Consider the following 17,432-nt stretch of genomic DNA (forward strand, 5'->3'; position numbering starts at 1 on the left):
TGTTCATGAGTACAATTCTGTCATGTTCAGAATTTCTTCTAAATTAAAACTATGTGGAGAGACAGTTAATGATGACGATATGATGGAAAAGACTCTCTCCACTTTTCATGCCTCGAATTTGCTATTACAGTAGAAATTTTGATAAAAAGGTTTCAAGAAATATACTGAACTGAGTTCTCATCTTCTCGTGGTTAAACAAAATAATGATTTGTTAATGAAAAACCACAAGACTCGACCTACTGGATCTGGACCATTCCCTGAGGTGAATGAGGTGCATGCTCACCATGCTTGGCATGGAAAAGGTCACGGCCCTGGACGTGGTTGTGGTCGTGGTCGTGGTCGTGATGACCAAGAAAGAAATCCTGTTTCGGGTGTTAATCATTCCTCGAACAAAAATAAAAAAGATGAGAAACGTGAAGCGATTACTTGTTTTCGATGTGGTGAAAGGTACATTATTCATGTGACTGTCGCACTCTCAAACACTTGGTTGATCTTTATCAAGTATCACTAAAGAAGAAAGTGAGAAATTCTGAGGCTAACTTTCTCACTGAAAATAATGTTGACATCACATGTTTGGATGTAGGAAACTTTTTCGAGCACCCTGAAGGAAAGATTGATCACTTTATTGGTGATGGTTCCATAAACATGGAAGAATGAATGATTTTTAATTTTTTTTTTTTTATTATTGATAAGAGTTAGTGAATAAAAATCATGTAAAAATAGTTGTTTGCATGAGTATTAGGTTTTGATTAGTATTAATTAGTTTAATTATATTATTATTGTTGTTTATTAAATTGAATTTCAATTTTGTCATTATTTATTGAAAAAAAAACAAGGGAAAAATGATACATTAATTAAAGGTGATGGTAGGAGTTGCAAAAGGGGGGGAAAAAGGACTTGAAGGTTATTATTGTTTATTAGTGAATTAATTGTTGGCTCCATGGACATGTGTTTTTCTTTTCTTTTTTTTTAATTATTGAAATTACCATGCATTTTTTTCTTCTTTCTATTGAAAAATAAAATGCTAAGCTAAGCACACACTAATTGGACATATTCCTTTTAATTGCTTAGTGAAGGGTGATTAACAATTCCTTATAGTATAAGCTTTCTCTTTGTACAAAGATTTAATATATATTTTATTTGGTGTATGTCATTTTATTTGAAGATATGGATAATTTTCAAAGTAAGCTGTCCAATTGTGAAGATATTTGTTTGATTAATTCTGGCACTACACATACGATATTCAAAGACGAGGAATATTTCTCTCATCTAAATATGGGCAAGATTAATGTTACTACAATTTTTGGTAGTGCTAATTTGATTGGAGTCTTCGGAAAAGCCATTATAATCTTGCCCAAGGGAACTAAACTCATCATGAATAATGCTATGTTTTCTCCCAAGTCTTAGAGAAACTTGATGAGTTTTAAAGATATCCGTGAAAATGGTTATCATATCAAGACAATTGATGAGATGAATCTTGAATATCTTGGTATCACCAAGAATGTCTCTGGGCAGACATGTGTTATAGAAAAGTTTCCTGCTTTATCTTTTGGCCTGTATTAGATAAAGATTTGTGCAATTGAGGCACATTCTATGGTAAACAAGAAGTTTACTAATTCCAATATTTTCATACTTTGGCATGATCGTCTTGGACATCCTAGATCAATAATGATGAGACAAATCATAGAAAATTCAAATGAAACTCCATTAAAGAACTTGAAGGTTCTTTCAAATGGTGAATTTTCATGTAATGATTGTTATCAAGGCCAGCTGATTATGAGGCCATCGCCAACAAAAGTTGGGATTGACTCCCCTGCATTCTTGGAACGCATACATGTAGATATTTGTGGACTCATTCACCCACCTAGTGGGCCGTTTAGATACTTATGTGTGCCTATTGTCATCTCGCAACTTGGCATTTGCAAAATTATTGGCACAAATAATACGATTACGGGCACAGTTTTCTGATAATCAAATTAAGTTTATTCGCCTTGATAATGCTGCAGAATTTTCATCCCAAGCATTTAATGACAATTGCTTATCAATTGGGATAAGAGTAGAACATCTTATACCCCATGTTCACACTCAAAATGGCCTTGCCGAGTCATTAATTAAACATCTGCAGTTGATAGCAAGAAAATTTCTTATGAAAACTAAATTGCCCACTTCTGTTTGGGGCCATGCAATTTTTCATGCTGCAACATTTGTTTATCTTAGACCGACAAATTATCATAAATTTTCTCTATTGCAATTGATTTTGGGTCAAGAGCTAATACATCTCATCTGAGAATATTTGGGTGCGGTGTATATGTGCCTATAGCACCACCAAATCGCACCAAGATGGGCCCCCAAAGAAGGTTAGAAATTTATGTTTGGTTTGAATCACCCTCCATTATTCGCTATCTTGAACCATTAACAAGAGATATGTTCACTGCTCGATTTGCAAATTGTCAGTTTTGATGAAACAATTTTCGCAAAATTAGGGGGAGAAAACAGTGACAACAAAAGAGAAATTTTATGAAAAATCCATCACTATCTCATCTTGATCCACGTGCTTCTATTTCTTAGAACGAACTACAAAAGATTATTCATCTGTAGAAAATTGCAAATCAAATGTCAGACGCATTTACAGATTTGAAAAGGATCACTAAATCACATATTCCTACAGAGAATGTGTCAATTTGAATTGATGTCCCTAAAGGACCATCCACCGGTGTCATAGCTAATGAATCTAAAGCACGCTTGAAGCGTGGTAGACCATTAGGTTCTAAGAATCGAAATCCTAGAAAAATAAAAACAAATGATTAAGATGACACTACGAACGATCCTCCTATGAAATTTCAAGATTTGAGCAATGTTGATATTCCTAATGGAACTAATTAGCCTGAGATTCAAGAAAATGGGGAACTATCCATAAATTCAAGTAATGTTGAAACTAATTTGAATTGATCTGAAATAGTAGTGGATTATGTCTTTGCATATAATATTGCAACGAAAATCATGCAAGATAGTGATGATCTTGAACCTCAATCTGTCACAGAATGTCGACAAAGAAATGACTGGCCAAAATGACAAGAAGCAAGTGACGTTTAATTCCAAATTGCCAACTGAGAATAGTTAATCAGTAATAATGTTTAATGACAACGACTTTTAATATAGTAATAATAGTATCTTGAAACAAGTGATGGTATGTATGACTACATGATTGTCATAGTTAGTTGTCGAACAGGTCATTGCATGTATTGTCCCAGTTTGTCATTGAGCATCTACGATATTGTTTGATCCAGGATCTCTATTTATTCTTATGTGTCTTAATTAATTCTTTGAAATAATAGAGGACTATAGAGATTTCTGAAGGAATGAACCAAAGTCTTTTATGATATCCTTATCAATACATAATATATATCATGTGATCTTATATAAGGGGAACATACATAGACAGACCTCCATTACATTATTATCGAGTTTTACATCCATGCCATGGGACAAAGTCTATGCATGCATTATTATTGTACATTACATAGAGTAGATCTAGGCCTAACATGACGAGATCATGCTTCTGCTACCATTCCAACTCTATTATCCAGTTTGTACACAAAGGGCATTGGGTCCTCTGAGAGAACCGAAAAATAATATCCACTTTGGGGGACGATGCCAATGTCTTGGCAATAAGTGTCAAAGAGACAGAACACTATCTTATACTTTCTATTTGTTTTAGGCTTAATTTGGAACCAACTGCTCTCATCCTTTGCACCTGTGCTTATGGTGTGTAGAATTGGCGGGAATTCTGATAGAAGGTTGTCAACCTTCCAATAGGTTAGGTTCGAACACAATATTTTGATATTTAGGATTCTTAGGTATAAAATAAATCGCGATACCATCGTCTCTAAATTCTACTACTGATGTAGGACATGAAGTGTTTTGTTGTTGATCATCAAGATTAGCAAGACCTATGCCTCCATTGTCCATAATGTGGTAGGCCGAAGTTATCCAGTACCTATTGCTTTTGTTGAGGGATTACCATTAGTATCGAGTACATCTATCAATAGTTGGTTGTTGGGAGTGTCAATGGTGGCGCAAGTTGCCAAGGGAAGGAATATTATTGCAAGGAAAAGAAAGAGTAATATGGTCTTTATCTTTAGGGATGTTAATTTGTTTTGATGATTTGTATATCCCCTCTTGTGAACCTTTTCAATATTCTAATATATAGAAGCGTGAAGGGAAGCACGAGGCGGTCGTCATACCTGCTTCCTCCGTGATTTTATCATATCACCTCTAATTAATTATTATATGTCATTTACGTATTAAAAAATTAATAATATTTAATAAAAATATAAAATAGACATTTATGACATGTCTGCTTCAACTGCTTCAATCGTAATTTTACTATTTCATCCCTAATTAATTACTATAGGTCATTTAAGTATTAACTCGTGATTTTACTAGATCACCCATAATTAATTATTATATGTCATTTAAGTATTAAAAATTAATAATATTTAACAAAAAAATAAAATAGACATTTATGACATGTCTGCTTCAATTGCTTCAACCGTAATTTTATTATTTCATCCCTAATTAATTACTATAAGTCATTTAAGTATTAAAAAATTTAATACAGTAATATTTAATAAAAAAAGATAAAATAAACAAAAAAATGGTAAACAAACTATTGAAGTTTTAAATTAACTTGACATCTTATATAATGCCTGTCTAAATTTTTTCACAACTATTTATTATATTAATTTTGTTATATCACTCCTAATAAGTTATTTCCTAATTAATTATTATATGTCATTTACGTATTAAAAAATTAATAATATTTGATCAAAAAAAAAGTAAAATAGACATTTATGACATGTTTGCTTCAGCTGTTTCAACCGTAATTTACTATTTTATCTCTAATTAATTATTATGAGTCATCTAAATATTAAAAAAATATTTAATAAAAAAACAAAAAAAGATAAATTAACTATTGGTGTTTTAAATTAAATTGACATCCTATATGAGGCACGTTTAAATTTTTTTTCATAACTATTTTTTATAGTAATTTTATTGTATCACTTCTAATAAAATATTATGAGTCATTTAAGACATGTCTACTTCGCCACTTCAATCGTGATATTTGATTGACTCTTGAAATTATATCAGTGTCACTTAAATTGAAATAGAAGAAAAAGTATTATAAATTTCAGTAATTAAAAACTTAAATTATTCTAAAAAATATAATAGACTACCAATGCTACAAAACTTTGGACAAGGAGAGTATTATAAATTATAATGGCTAACAACTTAAAATAGTAAATTACAATGTTAAAAAATATTATAAATTACAATAGCTAACAACTTAAAATATCTAAAAAATATTTAAAATATAATTAATTATCAAAATTTTATTTGTATCATATAAATTAAGACTAAAAAATAACATATACGGGCCTTCAATATCTAATATAGATAGACAAAATTAATTGTTTTGCTCTAATTTATGTGAACCATCATCCACTTACGTTTAAAATTTTTATGCTTAAAAATGTGAGAAATGCAAAAGAAGCTATTCATCGGAAAATAACATGGCAGTACGGATACCTAACATTTTAAAAACAGTTTCTCGTTTGGTACGTCGAACCTAATATGCATTAACCATCAAGTGCATAAGATATCGAACTAATTAATTATGTCTATGTTATCCGCCTACCAAATTAAATAAAAGAGAATTTTTTAAACGTATCATTTTTGTTGACAAAGAATGTAAACGTGATCAATGTCATCTAGAGGTGGATCTATGTGTATGGGTGGGGGACAACCTGTCATGTGAGCCGATTCAGGCTGGCCCGGACCATTAAGGACACCTGATCGATCTGGCCCGACACCAGCTGCTCGACTAGTCTCCTGGGCCACAATTTCGGGATGGGATGTTTGGTCCAAGTAGCCCGATGGATTGGCTCAGTTGAGAAATCGGACTAGGCCCACCAGTTGTTCAGATCGGATTAGATTGTTATTCAAAATTTTTACATAAATATATGTCCTAACTTTCTATTATTACATAAAATTACATCTGCCAAAATTAATTACAAATATTTCATATTTTACACTTTTTCTCTCCAACGTTCATATATATCTATATCTATAATATATTAAAAGCCTGAAGGCTCTTTGAAAAGTGAATTGAACTTTTTATCCTTCATTAAAATATTTCGCTTTAGATAAAATCGTCTTTTACCCTTTTCCCTCTAATTAAATTCTATAAAATAAATATACTAAATTTTTTCTGCAAACACCCTTTTTTTTTTTTTTTTGTAAAATTTTCCTTACCAAATTTAGCTACTTTGGTTCCTACTTGGTTTGCAATTAAATCCGCCCTTTTTTTTTTTGTAAAATTTGCCTTCCATGTTTTATTTTTGCAAACACTCATTTTTTTTTTTAATTTTCCTTACCAAATTTAGCTACTTTGGTTCCTACTTGGTTTGCAATTAAATCCACCCTTTCTGTTTGCCTTCCACCTTTCTTTTTCTTTTTTTGAAAATTTGCCTTTCCAAATTTAGGGTATTAAAAATCCTATTTGGTTCCTACTTGGTTTATAATTAAATCCTTTCCAAATTTAGTTATAGTTTTTTTAATCCTGTTTGATTTCTACTTGGTTTCTTTCAATCAAAAAACATACCGCTTTTCCAGCCTTCTATATAAACGCTTAACCTTTTTTCATTGTTCATTGTTATAAACAACTGCACGAGCTTTTTTCATTGTTCATCATAATAAACAGCTGTCATCTTCAACAATTTTATTTCCAGATTTTTATCGTTATATCTTCTCTCCCTTTTCTACATTGTTAATTTAAACACAATATTACTTGCTATGCCAACTTAAATTGCTTAGTTTAATTTAGTTTAGTGTGTAGCTTAATGTGAAATACTACTTCAATATATTATGAATTCTACGTTGTTATTGTTCGCTGTGTCGTTTTAATATGTGTCGTTTTAATAGAATATATTATAATTTCTACTGCTCATAACTAATTCCTTTATCTACCCGCCTACCAAAAAGGTTCACATATTCAGATATCATTCTTCTCATCTCACAAATTTACCTCTTTTATGAAATTTTTACGTTCTTATCGTTCTAACTTTTATTTTCTGAAAGATTATTTAATGGATCCTATCACCGAAGTTGTGAGTATCAACACTTTGAAGCCAAGGGATTATATCTGGATGATCAAAGTCTTGGTCATCAGAAGCGGCCCAACGAAGCCGTTTAAGAATGGAGGCGGTTCTCGAAAAATGGTGATATTAGTTGATGAGGAGGTAATATTATTCTTCCATACCGCACGTATTTAATAAACCTAAGCAATTTATGCTTTTTGCCTTTAGTAGTTGGTCGTTCTATATTCTCTCATTATATGTAGCTGTTTCCTGGTAACTAAAATTTCAATTAAATTACTCTTGAATAAATTTATCCCACTTGATAAGTGGAATAAAATAATGTCAGGTTTAATGAAACAAATACACATTATTCTTTTTATTACTCTTGAATTAATTTATCCCACTTAAAAAGCGGAACAAAATAATGTCAGATTTAATGAAACAAATACACGTTATTCTTTTTGCCTTTAGTAGTTGGTTGTTCTGTAGCTATTTACTGGTAACTAAAAGTAACCTCATGATAGCTTCACACACATCAACAAATACATATTTCTCACTTTCTGTTTTACTCTTATATCTATCAATTTCATATTATACTTTTCTTTTTAGGGTACAAAAATTAATGGTACACTTTTCAATGAACATATTGAAATGTTTGGACATTCTTTACAGCAATCCAAAGTTTGCTATATCATAAACGGTCGCATTAATGGGGTCAATCCTAATTTTCAATCCGTTAATAAGGACATTGAACTTGAATTCTTAACATGCACTATAGTTCAAGAATGTCACGCCCATTTTTCTACATTTTATTTTTCTAAGAATTTTATTTCATTCGAAGATGCAAAATTGCATACCAAAGAAACAACAGTAGGTAATTCCTTTAACTTTCATCAAGTAATTACCATTGTCGTAAATTCAACAGTTTACTATTATTTATCTACTCATACATACTTAAATTTTTTTTCAGATATATTTGGCATCTTCATCAGTTCTAAGTTGTTCACAAAAGGCAACAAAAGGTTTTGGTTATGACGGAACAACCTAAGAGGAGAAAAGGGACATACACCAAAAACATCGTCTATAAAGAGATATTAGGTTAGTTACAATACATGAAAATGCATGATACGAATTTTTTTATACACTTTCAAATATACTATAACTCACGTCAATTATTCTTTTTTGCAGGTTCAGAAAATACACAGTGTTGATAGGAATACACTTACACTTTGAAATATCTTTAAGCAAACGAGAACTAATTTAGAATCAGCATGTTACTGAGAATTGAATTCAAACAAGCCTGCAGTCACTTGATTTTAGTTTTTTCCTTATGATTTTAGTAGAAAACAAATTATTGGTTCCCCTCCACAGTTTTGCACATGTTTATTAGTATTAATATTAGTATTTTTATTACTATAATCATGTAGCTAGCATCAAAGAAATAGACTATGTATGCGTGTGTAAATTATCGGTGGCCCCTATGTTCTATCCAAACTTAGACGTTTTAAAGCAGCTTTAAGTATTTACATATACTAGCATTTTTGCATTAAAAGGGATTCAACTGAAGGGTTCATACCTATGAAGAGAATCATTGGCATGGTCTCTGCCTTTCATGAAGTTGACATTCAAATTTAACGTCCTAGCTATTGTCTGCACTTCATGAGCATCTTCCCCGTTGCCAAAAATGCCTATATTAAAATCATCAAAGTCACTTTTGTGCTTTGCTAACAAGTCTATCAACTCCCTGTAGCCTTTCGTCCTAACCATTTTTTCTAAGAAGTATGCACCTTTAGAGATAACTTGCTGACCACTTTTGTAATAATTCACATACTAATCGCAATGCCCATATGTTTGGGAACCTACAGCAATCAAATAATATTTGAGCTGGTAATTTGAAACTTTGTTGTGCTTCTAAGTCATCATTCATCAGCCTTATAGGTAAAAATATAGAGAAAAGCAGGCATTTTAACAAATGAAATTACACAAAAATCAGATCTTCAACCAACAGTTAGATGTTAGTCAATGCTATACCTTTCTTTTGTTGGACCTACTAACTTGTAATAGTGCGGAAAACCTTGGAGCCTTGCATTTTCATGAATAGTGAGAACTCTATCTTGTAGTGGATGTATTATGGTCTGGAACGAGTACAAGAATAAAAGACAAGGTTTTAAGATGATACAAGCTAATTCTATGGATTGAATAAGACGGCAAAGATAAAAAGATGCCTGATTATGTGGTTCAGCTCTCCTCACAACTGTTGGGACAGTTTCATCCCACCATAAACGACCAAACGATCTGCATATATAACATGTCGCAAAATTAAAAACAATATTTAGCAAGATGGAAAGGCGGGTGAAAATGCAAAATGGATATCAAATCAAAAAAATAAGAGATGTATCATTACTTTGAGGAACTATCACCAACGAAGCTCATGGCATAGTCAGGGACCTGTTGATTTTAAGCATCATAGGATCCAGAAACCAAATAACATAATGACTATGTCATTCCATTAAATATTAATTTAAAAAAATACCAAAGGCTTCCCTGAAGGTAGCAATACTCTCTCCACATCTGGGTCCCATTCAACTTTTTTATCTGGTCGAACACGAACTCCAGTCAAGTCCCTGAAGTTTGTACCCTACTATCAAAAAGGTCAAGAATTCAGCACCACAAGGAGCTCATCACTTAAGTACCACCAATGACATGACAGAAAAAATTTATACCTTCCGCTTGGGAATTTGGCATACACGTTGATGGTCATCGTCATTCAACTGAAGAGGACGATGGTCATATAAAAACTTCCCAACACCCCTACAACAATGACCAAATTGCATTAGCAAAACTCATTAATGCAGTGAACATTTCAAGCTCAACATTAGTTACAGCAAGAAACCTCTCAAAATAAGAACTAAATATTGTTTTTAAAAACACTTCTCAAGTGACCACGACATTAAACCATGAGGTGCAACACATGCAAAAACATGGAACTAACTGACACAATTATATTACACCTACACATAGTATGTGAACTCACTATCCCTCCCCAATATTATAAAATGATGGAAATCAGTTTTGGGCTCATCAGCGTAAGGCATTTCGTCTCTTGGCTCACTGTTCTCCACCTAAAAGGAAAATCACACACATAAAAGATGGGGAAATAAGGCTACAGTAGTTTGTGTTGGAAGTGCCTGCAAACACCTTAAATATCTCATACATACTGAAAGGAGATCAGAAAGAGCATCACCAAGAAATAGTTCTTTCTTTAACTCAAGATCCCGCCTTCATCATAGACAACTGTGTTGGACTGCATTAGCTCATAGATGCACATTTGGTCAATATCAAATGCTATAGAATTCATGGTATTTTAAAATAATCAAAAATTACCTCAAATTCTGTGCAAATAACACCTCTTACAATAACTTTCTATGTGGGCAATGGATATTGTGGCAGCTTCTGCAGTAACATAGGATTTAAGCAAGGTGAGAATGATAGATAAGTTCATTGGATCATTATTGAAAATCAATTAAATAACTTGAAATCCAAAAGAATATTACCTCAGACGAAAGAGCACCAAACATGAAGACACGCATACGAAATTGAGGAAGACCATATGCACCAGCTGCCATCATTCCCACGCGTGCTTGGTAGTTCATTCCTACAAGTCTGCTCAATGCATATCTCCCAAGGAAACTATATTTAAATTTGATAAGGTCCACCATGTTCTTCATCAATACAAACCTAAAAAAGTACTATCTTGCATTGGATTTTCCTTGTTCCTAAATCGGTTGAAACCACTGATTCCTTGGCAAGGTGGTTCACCACATACAACATCGACATCACCCTAAAAAATAACCAATAGAGAATTCAACTAAACTGGGTTAGCATCACAAAGCATTAGCAAGTTGATAACCCAAAATTAGTTCAACTATTATACCCCAAAACCAATAAGATAAAAAAAAAAGAGTTAAAACTTACCGGTAACAACAAAATATTTTCTTTGAATCCTTTGGCCACAAACTCTTTTATTTTCTTCGAGCAGTCGCTATCCACATTAAACCATGTGCCCTTTTTCAATATAAGATAGATCCTATTTGTTCAACATTGTAAACTATGCAGAAGTAAAGTTGTTGCATGGGATAATGAGATCACAGTTCAAGCCGTAAAAATAACCTCTTACAAATATGCAAGGTAAGACTGCATATAATAGACTTATTATACAAACTAAACAGACTCAAGATTCATAAAACATATTCACATATGAGTTTTCTTTCACCAGAGCTACCACCTATATGAATGGAAAAGTAACTTCTTTTTTGAACAACCTTTAATAATATTTGCAGAAATCGACAAGTTTCAAAAAAACAAACCTCACTTCAAGCAATGGCAAATAAAGCATGAGGAGTATTCCTATAAGCGGGGATATTGGAGATTCTTCCATCATAAACTATAATCAACATTTACAATAAATCAAGCTCTGCTACAAACCAACAACACGACATCATATTCATTTTGCTATAGCACTACCTTGGAACCTGGTACGGACAACATCAAGAGGATGAAAGAAAGTGACAGTGGCGAGGCCGCAGTGGTATTTTCCTCAATTATATAATAAAGCAAACACTAGTGCCCTTTGCCATGAACAGCACAAGAAGAACATCGTCTACTTGGTATCGACACCACCTTTCTGTATTAATGGATAAATAAGGCTACAGATTTCGTGTTGGAAGTGCCTGCAAACATCTTAAATATCTCATACTTACCGAAGGGAGATCAGAAAGAGCATCACCAAGAAACAGTTCTTTCTTTAACTCAAGATCCCGGCCTTCATCATATGCAACTGTGTTTGACTGCATTAGCTCATAGATGCACATTTAGTTAACAAAAATTATGGTTCTTTCCTTATAGATCATAAGTGTTCATGTATAAATTTATATTAGCTTTGTCCTTACCCAAAAAAAACTTATATTGGTTGTGGTAAATTTATCAACATCTTGACCATGTGCATGCTACATATCTCTTCTTAACCTACTACTCCACTAAGGACTTACAGATTCTATATATCTCTTCTTAACCTACTACTCCACTAAGGACTTATAGATTATAGGACATGCCAAAAAGATATTGCTCAAGCCTTCTATTTACTCGACATTATTTAACAAGGTGCAATCTTCCCCGATAGAAAATAGATCATATTTGTTCAACATTGTAACCTATGCAGAAGTAAAGTTGTTGCATGGGACAATGAGATCACAGTTCAAGCCGTAAAAACAATCTCTTACAAACACGCAAGGAAAAACTGCATATAATAGACTTATTATATAAACTAGACAGACTCCAGATTCATAAAACATATTCGCATACGAGTTGTCTTTCACCAGAACTACCACCAATATGAATTGAAAAGAAACTTTTTTTTTCGAACAAGCTTCAATAATATTTGCAGAAATTGGAAAGTTTCAGAAAAACAAACCTCACTTAGAGCAATGGAAAATAAAGCGTGAGGAGTATTCCTATAAGTAGGGACATTGGAGATTCTTCCATCATAAACTACAATCAACATTTACAACAAATCAAGCTTCGCTACAAACCAACAACACGACATCATATTCATTTTGCTATAGCACTACCTTGGAACCTGGTATGGACAACGTCAAGAGGATGAGACAAAGTGATAGTGGCGAGGCCGTAGCAGCATTTTCCTCAGTTATATAATAAAGCAAACACTACTGCCCTTTGCCATGAACAGCACAAGAAGAACATCATCTACTTGATATCGACACCACCTTCATGTATTAATGGATAAATAAGGCTACAGTATTTTGTGTTGGAAGTGCCTGTAAATATCTTAAATATCTCATACTTACCGAAGGAATATCAGAAAGATCATCACCAAGAAACAGTTTTTTCATTAACTCAAGATCCCTGCCTTCATCATATGCAACTGTATTTGACTGCATTAGCTTATAGATGCACATTTAGTCAACAAAAATTACGGTTCTTTCCTTATAGAGCATAAGTATTCATGTATAAATTTTATTAGCTTTGTTCTTACCCAAAAAAAAATTATATTAGTTGTGGTTAATTTATCAGGATCTTGACCATATGCATGCTACATATCACTTCTTAACCTACTACTCCACTAAGGACTTATAGATTATAGGACATGCCAAAAAGATATTGCTCAAGCCTTCTATTTACTCAATATTATTTGACAAGGTGCAATATTCCACGATAGAAAATAGATCTTATTTGTTCAACATTGTAACCTATGCAGAAGTAAAGTTGTTGTATGGGACAATGAGGTCACAGTTCAAGCCGTAAAAACAACCTCTTACAAAGATGCAAGGTAAGACTGCATATAATAGACTTATTATACTAACTAAATAGACTCAAGATTCATAAAATATATTCGCATTGATGTATGAGCAATTGCTAACACATTTAAGACCTTTAACCAATAATAATTGCGAAGTCTTAAGCAACTTTTGTTATTTTTAATTGTTTATGTCTGATTTTACAGTTTAAGCTGATGGGATAGAGAACCAATAAGAATGGAAGCAAAGAAGTTGAAATATGAAGGAATCTAAAGAGAAGTGTGGCTGACGACATCTGTGATAAGTCGTCAGCCCTGTGATAGGCTATCATAGTTGTCAGCAGACTTAAGCATGAGTTGAAGCCTGTGACTACAACTGGTGATACAACATCAAAAGTGTGATACACCATCATGAATGTCATCATCCTTAAATAGAGAATGGGAGTTGAAGACATTTTTGTGACGACGTTCGTGATAAGCCGTCAGGTTGGTGATAAGGCATCAACGTCGTCATCAGCCTTAGACAGCAGAAACCAAAAGTGTAGAAGAGCTGACGACATCCGTGATAAGCCGTCAGACTCCTGATAAGCTGTCACGGATGTCGTCGTCTATTCTGAGAAAAAACTGCAACTTTAATTTTATTTTCTTATATAGGTTGAACTATTTAAATCTTTATTTAGGGGTTTTCTGGGGGCATTCATTCATCATCATCATTATTCTAAAGAGAGTTCGATACTTTGAGTCTTGGAGAATATTTTCCAATATTTTTTTCTCTATCTTTTTGGATTCGAACAATACAACTATTTTGGGGATTTTCCTTTGTGATCTAATCTACGATTCACTAATTATTATTCATCTCTGTAAGTTAATCTTCTCAATTATGAATTCAATTATGTGTTTCATTATTTGCATCATGAGTGGATAAACTCCATTAACCTGAATTATGAAATTTAGGGTTAGCTCATGATGATGTGCTAAACACTCAAGATTTAATAGGTGTTAGGATTTCTTGATAATTCTGAGATTTTAATTAACGTCTGTTGGTTGCAAACAGTAGACACGCCTACTTTGATTTGCTTGAGAAAGAAATCATATACAGTAGGAAGTGAATTATCAATAGGGACTCAGAAATACTTCGTTTAATAATCAGCGTTGTAACAAGGTTGATTAACTTGAAGTAAAATCTGGGCAGTGAATAGCAATTGTCTAAGTCTGAGAAGATTAGGAAATCAGACTCTTAAATAGGTCGAGGGACATTTGAGCATATCATCGATAAAGATAGCTTGTTATCCTAACCACCGTGAGAATCTTGAGTCACCTTTAGCATCTGTCACGTATCATAAGCCCTAGTGAACATAATTCTGGTTATTTCAAAAAACCTTGATTACAAACATCAAAATTAAAGTGACAAACAATTATTTGCTGATCATCATAAACCCTCATTTTATCTTTTCGTATCATCTATTTGAATTCAACTTATAGCTATAGTCTCAAATTAGTTTAATCGGCACTCACATTGTTCCCTGTGGATTCGACCCCAACTCCAAAAGTTGGGTAAATATATTGACGATGACCGCCTTGCACTAAATTGATGTGTAAGTTGAGCGTTATCACGTATACGAGTTATCTTTCACCAGAGCTACCACCTATATGAATTAAAAAGCAATTTCTTTTTCGAACAAGCTTCAATAATATTTGCAGAAACCGAAAAGTTTCAGAAAAACAAACCTCACTTCGAGCAATGGCAAATAAAGCGTGAGGAGTATTCCTATAATCAGGGACATTGGAGATTTTTCCATCATAAACTACAATCAATATTTACAGCAAATCAAGCTCCAATACAAACCAACAACACGACATCATATTCATTTTCCTATAGCACTACCTTGGAACCTGTTACGAACAACGTCAAGAGGATGGGATAAAGTGACAGTGGAGAGGCCGCAATGAAATTTTCCTCAGTTATATAATAAAGTAAACATTATTGCCTTTGCCATGAACAGCACAAGAAGAACATCGTCTTCTTGATTTCGACACCACCTTCCTGTATTAATGGATAAATCACCAAACATACCACATTACCTATTAAGCTAATAATTTAAAGCCCTTACACTTACTAAGTTTTGGTAATTTGAATTTCTGAATATTCTCATCAATATTACAAATAAGGGATCTGAGTGAAAAGAAGAAAAGTTACCATCTCGATTTTGATAAAAAAAATTACTCCTAATTGTTTTGATGTCAAAGTCCCACCATAAACAAATCAAATGAATACAACCAACAATTAGAAATAACAAAGACCATGGAAATGCACATAGAACACATGCATGGCACCTGCTTCGATTCAAAAACTAAAAATTTATGTATTTGAGTTGACATGCAAACCTCAAGACGTTAAAAATTGGTAAAATTAACATGCATGACACAAATTATATGTGAAACTTTAGTAATTATCCATCACAATCAAAATATGAGTTTCAAAAAAATCTAAACCAAACTTCCTTATTCACCTTTCCTTCGGCCAAAAGCCCCAAACAAACCTGCATCAACTGTTCAATTTCTGGTATAACATAGACAATCTCACCTTTTTTGCATACAGGTCTGTAAAATTGATGCTTTAACTCACTAAAATCACACGTCTTTTTCTCTAAAGTGTGTAGTCCAGCTAGCTCGCTGAAAAGAACAAGAAGTAAAATTGTAAAGGATCAACCTATTGACAATTCACCTGCAAATTTAGTGGTGGAAAGGATTAAGAAGAAGAATAGTACAAATAACAGAAATAACACAGTGACATTCAGCTCAAACACAGAAAGAAGAAATAATCGAGCTAAAATCTCTAAATACGATGGTTGGCCTATTGATTGAAAAAAAAAAGTATAGATTGGTACTTAACTTTCTTAGATGAGCTTGTTACTGAAATGGCAAAGAGAAAGAAATTTATATCAACATCATATACTCAGCCCTGAAGATGGTAGCACCAGTCTTGACTCAATGTTATGTAGATACATCTACAAGAATCAGGATCGAAACTGAGAAAGACAATTGGATTTTTCTTCATGCTTCACTTTGCTTTTTTTTCATTTACTGTTTCTAGAATATTTGGTAGGTATACTTTCATCTGATTTTTTAGGTTTCTGGACTGGGTACTTAACAAGATAGAACTTTTTGGAAAGTAAGATTGAGCTTTTTACTTTTCAAAAGCAGAATTATCCGATAGATCTTTGTTATTGTCTAAATCGGGTTTGTAAAATTATTGGACCTAAAAAATTAATTACTTTGGGCCATCTTTGTTTTCTTTGTATGATTTAATATACTTTAACCAAAAATATTTCAAAAAATTACACATATACACAACTTATGTTTTTAATATTATAAAAAATCCCAACTCTCTAAACATACTACAAAAATCCCAATATATACACAGAATGTTATGTATACATCGGTTATGTTATGCATATTAATAGGAAGAGAGAGTAAAGTAATTAAAAAAGTAGGAGAGAGTGTAATTACTTCTAAAAGGATTGGTATTTATGTTATTTGTACAAAATATTTATTGGGTATCATATGATTATCATCTCAATCCGTCACAATTTACGTGACACACCCACATATATATATGAATATCATTAAAATTAAAAAAAAATTAATTATGTCACAAAAATATATGTAACGGGTTTGTCTTTAAATATTTTCATTTGACACAAAATCTCAAATTATAAAAAAGTATATATTTTATAAAAAATTTAATAGAGTTTATGATTATCAAAATTTAAATTTTAAAATACTATTAAATAAATTCAATCTAATTTAGTTTTGAAAATGAATCAAATTAATTTTTTCAAAATAAAATATGTCAACTAAAAATAAATGGAGGAAATATCACAAATCACAATGATTAATTTGCGAAGGTTAAGAAAAGATATAGTTTTCTAGTAGAGACATATATATATATATATATATATATATATATATATATATAT

At 32.4% G+C, this 17,432-nt stretch overlaps 1 long non-coding RNA gene and 1 pseudogene across 1 annotated transcript; both read right to left on the reverse strand.

Moving 5' to 3' along the window:
• Positions 1–3,034: 3,034 nt before the first annotated feature.
• Positions 3,035–11,339, reverse strand: LOC107872135 (annotated as a pseudogene).
• Positions 11,340–11,394: 55 nt separating this feature from the next.
• Positions 11,395–12,914, reverse strand: LOC124885235. Its single transcript, XR_007055555.1, has 5 exons — positions 12,767–12,914; positions 12,610–12,686; positions 11,900–11,986; positions 11,664–11,823; positions 11,395–11,583 (listed from the first exon to the last, which is right to left on the reverse strand). It is a non-coding gene; the product is annotated as an uncharacterized LOC124885235 (long non-coding RNA).
• Between the last annotated feature and the right edge of the window lie 4,518 nt (positions 12,915–17,432).

Source organism: Capsicum annuum, chromosome 5, assembly GCF_002878395.1.
Source record: "Capsicum annuum cultivar UCD-10X-F1 chromosome 5, UCD10Xv1.1, whole genome shotgun sequence".
In the NCBI taxonomy this organism is placed as follows: domain Eukaryota; kingdom Viridiplantae; phylum Streptophyta; class Magnoliopsida; order Solanales; family Solanaceae; genus Capsicum; species Capsicum annuum.